Here is a 6,632-nt window from a genome sequence, read left to right on the forward strand (position 1 = left end):
CTGCCTGTTGCAGCTAGGCGATCCAATTTAAGGCTGCAATAAGCTTAAGATTCATGATCCGGATCATGAAGGGATGCAAATCTAGAGTGTGGTTTCTCCAACAGAGCAGATAGATAAACCTCCTCTTTGTCAGCTCCACGGTCGAGCTTATTAGCCACTTCCCACTTGAGCTTCTTATAGCCCAGCTTCTCTATCAGTGGCACATACGTTTGGGTGAGCTCAGGACGCACGCAGAAGAAGTGATCCAGCCAAAAAATGCCTCCCGGCCTCAGAACTCTGTCGATGTCGAACAGAATGAACTCCATCGTCTCTGTTGGAATCCAGTTGCTGAGCACATGCATCGAATGCACGATGTCTAGAGTGTTATCAAAGAAGGGAAATCGATGCGAGATCGACATATACATCGGAACCATCCCCCTCAGCGCTATCATGTTGTTGAACGGCCCGTCGAAATTCATAGTTGTAGTCACGATCGTCACGTCGTACTCTTTCATCCTGACCGCAAAGCTTGCCGTGCCTCCTCCGATGTCCAGGCCTATCCGGATAGTTCCGTTCTTCAGGCCCAACACCTCGTCGATGCTGAAGTCAGCGCGGCCTCGACCTTCCACCCATCGGCTTTTCTCCCTCCCATCGAGCTCGAAGCAATCAAGACAATCCGCGAAAATGTGGTGATTCTTGCGGTCGTTCAGGCACTCGAAGCTCTTGCAGCTGTAGGCGGTCCAGTGGATGTTGTGATTGGGTGGAATCGTCCATAAGCATTCTGAATATGGGTATGGCTCCGTGAAGTTGATTGGACTTCTGGAAAAACACCTCCTGCGAGGGAGAGGCTCGCAACCGTGCAGAAGCAGCCTCTGCGCTAGCTCCTGGTCGTCGGGGCACTCCCCCCCAACTTCGTACTCCATGTAACGCTGCAGATCATCGCTATTTAATGCACAGGCATGACCTACGGGATTGGTCATGGTATCCGATGCAAGGCCAGTACTCCATCCAAGCGGAAGCTTTCTTGTGGCAATGTATTCCTGAAGTTCCCGAATCAGGCCACTTTTCGTCCACCTTGACCATGCCATCCATGGGTCATCGTTCCCATTTTCTGGGTTCTCTCGTTCCATCATCGCTTGCGTTGCTTCCCTGATGAGCTCCACAGCTTGCCCCAGTTCCTTGCTGAGACTGTCCGACTGCTCCACAGACAGTTTCAACTCCTTTTCGACGCCCTGTAGTGTTTGCTGAGTTCGCAACAGCTCTGATTGGGTGCTGTTTAGCTGAAACGCCAGGTCGCTTAAGGGCGAAGACAGTAGAACACGAGACGTAGGATAAGAATTTTGCGTAAGACTTTTCTGGCATGAGTCACCACGCGAAAGGAAAAAGAAAGTGATAAGGTTCGTACTGACAACAACAAGGAAAATAGCAAATTTATCAGGAACCCGCCTGAGCCTTGCTGCTTCTATGGCTTTCTTGGTCTCCTCGTAGCCCATCGTTGTTCGTATCACGGGGCTGGATCAGAGCCTTTGCAAGTCTACCAGCGCTCTATCGTAGCCTAGGGCACGAGTTAGGCTGGGAGTTGGGAGCGGAAACCATACGGAGTGTGGATCTAGATTCTGGAACTACTCTAGGGGGCAGCCGAGCGCATATCCGCGAAGAGCATGAAGGCGTCTGCGTGTTCTGTTCTCAGAGCGAAGCAGCCAGAGAGAGATTGCGAGCTCATCGATAGAGCAGAGACAGAGGGCTGAAGTTTCAGCAGGAGGAGAGAAAGCTCAAGCGTAAGCAAGTAAAGGCACCGACGCGAGGAGGAAATTTGAGGTGGAAAAGCTCGTTACAGGGGCAAGAATGTACACCAATGGTCATATCAAATAATCTGAAGAGGAAGCAGCACCGGGCAAAACGAGAAGAAGAAGAAGAAGCTGAAGATCGAATTTCCAACGCGATCAGGGAGTTACAAGAACGCAGGAAGAACCGACGACAAGATGGTGTGAGGGAAGCATGTAGAGCTGGTAAATATAATTGAAGAATTGTGTAGAATTTGGCAATGACGGAAGACTAAACAATTAATTTCACGATCCCAAGGGGGAGAGAGCACGTTCGTCGAGGGATCCTCAAGCCACGATCTCCATAGCTACGATCAAGAAGAACGTAACGGTCCGGCCATAAATACCTTCCCCAGCTTGCTCCCAGATCCCCATATTTTGGCGATACAGGTTGTTCTTGGTGGCCATGCAACGTCCATGTGCCGCCATATTTGGCGGCACCCGCTATCTTAACCACAACTAGTGCTTCCGCCATCCACCACCTGCTCTCTCATATTCTCTCCTATATCTAAACGCCCACCATCTTCTTCTTTCTGTAGCTCAATTCTTCTAAGTTCTCCTTCTTCTTCTTGCCCTCCTCCTCCTTCTTCGAGATCCCTTGATCGGATTTTGAGATTGGTCCCATGGAAACGGCTGCCTCCTCAACAGCGCGCCCCGCCCAGACTTCGTTCCTCCCCAGTACCCCCCCGCACTGCCGAATATCGGCAAATACACCCACTGAACCTTGTCTCACGCGCCATTGTTGTACACGTCCAGCTGGCTGCAGGCAATTACAAGAGAGTGACACATTATGCTAAGTGGGTGTGAGCCTAATCTTTGCTAATTGGTCGCACATATCCGGCTTACACTACGTACCTCCAGCCATCCGACACTAGAAATGGTCGGTTGCAATCTTCACTCTCACCATAGAGGCTAGGACCTACAGTAATTAACATGAGAAAACGAAGAGAATATGTAAGCGTGAACAAAGGGCATTGCAGTTAAGGAAAAAAACTCTGACCTTCAATCAAACTGTAACATTTAGAACTTTTCGAGTACGGAATGTCTACTTTCCAATGATGCGGTCTCACTTATATAATTCACGACTAAACTACGTGTGAGGAATGACTTTTCTTAAGAACTTTGAAAACAGTGAAAACTTTTAGGACTTCTCACTAAACTCAAGATGGCCTTTGAAGTCAACATCTTACCTTTGGAGGTTCCTAGGTTTAATTCAAAGGTTGTTTTGAACACGTCGTGCACAAGTCTTCACTTTTACTATGGGATGTTCCCATCATTCTCTCATGTTTACTTAAATTCCCTTGACTATTTAAGTGTGATGGAAGAAAGAAGGTCAATATCACTTCATCACATGACATTCACATCCACTCAATTTGTGAGACAATGGGATTAGAGAGACTCCCCACACGATTGCCATGGGCGGAAGGGTTAGCATTGCAACTGCTCGACTCTCAGTGTGACATTATGTTCGCATGAAGTAGGCCATGATGCCTGAGAAGTATTATTGACTTCTGACAATGATTTTTAAGGCTATTTTGAGCCAATCACGCTCAGCTAAAGTCCACAGGCTAATCAAAATCTTTCGGCACTGCAATGCTAGGCTAGCAAGCCTTGAAACTGAGATGCTGGGAGCAGCATTTGCAACATTGATGTTTTAGTGAAACATTTAACGTGGGGCTTCTCATCTATCCTGCTAGTGGGGTTCTCTTAGCCCCACTAGCGTACTCGGGGGGTTTACTCATCATATGTAACCCTATCACGTGAGTTCAACAGAAGGATTTTTTTTATTTCTAAAATTTACAGTAATAAATATACATAAGGGACTATTTAAAATAGTTTTGGAAAAAAATTACAGATTTGTATAGACAAGGGATACATTTTATTAATGAAAATTTTTACACATAAGGGACTTTAAATATAGGCCTTGAACGCACGTGATATAGAGGGTTTATACATAGTGACCCCCCCGAGCTAGCGTATGTGGGGAGGCCCTCTTACATCCTTAAGTAGAGGTCAAAAGGAGTGGGCCTTGTAGAGCACACCTGACATTCACATCCACTCAATTAGTTAGGACAATGGGATTACATCCTCAAGTAGAGGATCACTCTAGTTGATCACCCATCTAAGGGCCTTTTGCAAGGGTGGATATTTGTTATGACATTGTGATTCCCAATCTAAGTACACATTATCAAAAAATACCATAATATGGACTAACGCTATAGTACATATTGAAGTTCATGGCACTTAATTGAAAAAAATGACCTTACAATTCAAATTAAACAAGAAAAATGGGCAAAGGATCGAGAAAGACAATGATCTAGCTCCTTATTGTAAAGAATAAATAATGATGAACATACTACAAGGTTGCCATTTGTATAACACTCTTCCTTGAGTTCAACGACAAAAGAGCCAAAGTAAATAAAGATTACTTTTTTGGTGATAGTTCTTCCACGTGCATGGTGTATCAACTTTGGAAAGTTTCAAGTAAATTTTGAGTAGATTGTAAACGTCTACATTTTCCAATGAACTTGTTTAGAACCTTATGTATTGCAATAGACAAAAGTATGCAACATTGGAGATAAATAATGCTTTAACATTATTTTGTGAATGAAGGTGAAAACCTATATTGTGGATACCACTATAAGGAATTGGCCACTTTTTGATGCAATTTTCGACCAAAAATACACTCTCTTTTTTTTGTTACAGAGGCTGAGTGTCGGTATTTTCCATGATATATCTATAAGAAAAATCCATTGATGTTTATGTCTAAATTTCCATCGGGCCCAAATAGTTCTAGCATCAAGATATAGCCGTTCGGCACCCGATGGAAATACCGATGCTATGGGCTTTTTTTTTTAATGGTGGGATAGAATGGGGGTGAACACGGGCCCAAATAGTTCTAGCATTAAGATATAGCCGTTGGAAATACCGACACTGTGGCTTTTTTTTATAGTTATAGCATTAAGATATAGCCGATGGAAATACCGACACTGTGGCTTTTTTTTTTTTTTAATGGTGGGACAGAATGGGGCTTGTTCAGCCCCATTTTGTCCCACTATATATATTTTAGGGCCATTGCATGATTACGTGTAGCCATTTTTTGTGAAGTTTAAGGAATATATTGCATATGGATAACTTGCTCGATTTGTAAATTATGTATTTCTCAATGGAATTTGACAAACTTGGTGTCTAAATTAATCTACACATTCTGAACTTAATTGAAGATAAAAAAATTACACAATTGGCATCATGATGAGATCATAAAACATTAGGGGAGAATTGGGGTCTCAAAAGAGCCTCATAAGAAATGGATTAGGGAATGCTTAACGGGTCCCAAAGAGGCCTAACCAGCCCAACCTAGGTGGGTTAAGCCCACATTTGAGCCCACCTCTCCCCCTATCAATGAGGGGAGGGCGCCACTTTTTAAAATTTGAATTTCAAATTTCGAATCTCCCTCCCTCCCTCTCTCTCTCTCTCTCTCCCTCCCTCCCTCCCTCCCTCCCTCCCTCCTCCTCCTCCCTCTCCCTCTCCCTCTCCCTCCCTCCCCCTCCCTCCTCCTCTCCCCTCCTCCGTCTTGCTCCTCCTCCTCCCTCCTCCCTCTCCCCTCCTCCTCCTTCTGGTTCCTCCTCCTCCTTCCTCTCCCCTCCTTCTCTAGCCGCCCAAGATCCCTCTCCTCTGCTCCTCCCTCCTACAGAATCTCTCCCCTCCTCCTCCCTCTTGTAGCATCTCTCCCCTCCTCCTCCCTTCTACAATAGCTCCTTTTCTCCCTTCTACACCTGTCGCCCTCCTCTTCTCCTCCTCTTCCTCTTGCCCTCATCTGCTTCTCCTCCTCCCTTTTCCTTGCTACTCTCTCCCTCTCACTACTCCATCTTTGCCAGCTCTCCCCTACATTTTAGCCTGCATCACTGATACCTCTCTTTAAGTACTCATGGCACCATTCAAGGACATAACCAACAAGTACCATGTGAACCTACAACTGGAGGCAGAATATGCAAGCACACGTTCTTTAGGATATAGTAGAACTCCTTAAAGTGTGCTCCACAGTCTTCGATTGCAAGGGAAGAAGCATCTTGACCTTTGGGTGGATGGAAACTTGTATCCTTTAGACCTTGCCACCTTAAAGAGTCCTCCTTTTCATACAGTGCATGATGTTGTTCGGTTTGTTGGCAAGGGACATGCTGGATTGCTCGGTTATTACAATCGATTGAACCATTCTCAGACATTGGCTATGCAAGCAAGCGAGGTGCAGAGAGCCCAAGCAGAAGAACTTGCAATGCATAATAGTATGCAGGATCTCCAATTGCAAAACAAAGAACTCAGTGACAAAGCACATGCACTGGACTTGGAGCGATATGAATTGGAAGAATCAATCCAGAAGCTTGCTGAAAGCAAACAAGATTTGGAAAGGTCTATCTATGGCCAAGTTCAACGTGCTGTGGAGAAGGAATGAGAGAAGTCGATAGAACGAGTACAAAAGTTGAAGGGAACACCTTTGGGACTGAAGGAGAGGAAAAGACAATTGCAATCTATGGATGCATTGTCAACCAATAGTGGTGCCCAAAAGAGGAGAATACGGGCTCCAAGGTTAGTTTCCCAAATTTTCGATGAAATTTCTTACACCAAAATATTTGTGGTGTTGCATTCTTTCCACTAAGACTCATTTGTACTCTACTTTAGGAATTTCATGGAGGATGTGATGGGAACAATGGAAATGGATGATAGTGATCCTTCATATGTTCTAAGAAGTTTAATAAATCCAAGTGATGTCATGGAAGTGTTGAAGGACCCTAGATAAAAAGGGCTATGTAAACAAGTTTCTAGAGAGGTAAT

The 6,632-nt window shown here is 44.9% G+C and overlaps 1 pseudogene; it reads right to left on the reverse strand.

Annotated features, from left to right (window-relative positions):
• Positions 1-44: 44 nt before the first annotated feature.
• LOC147893468 (putative methyltransferase At1g29790 pseudogene) lies at positions 45-1,472 on the reverse strand (annotated as a pseudogene).
• Between the last annotated feature and the right edge of the window lie 5,160 nt (positions 1,473-6,632).

This window comes from Dipteris shenzhenensis, chromosome 15 (genome assembly GCF_047967505.1).
Source record: "Dipteris shenzhenensis isolate YYH24624 ecotype China chromosome 15, Dip_SZ_1.0, whole genome shotgun sequence".
Lineage (NCBI taxonomy): Eukaryota > Viridiplantae > Streptophyta > Polypodiopsida > Gleicheniales > Dipteridaceae > Dipteris > Dipteris shenzhenensis.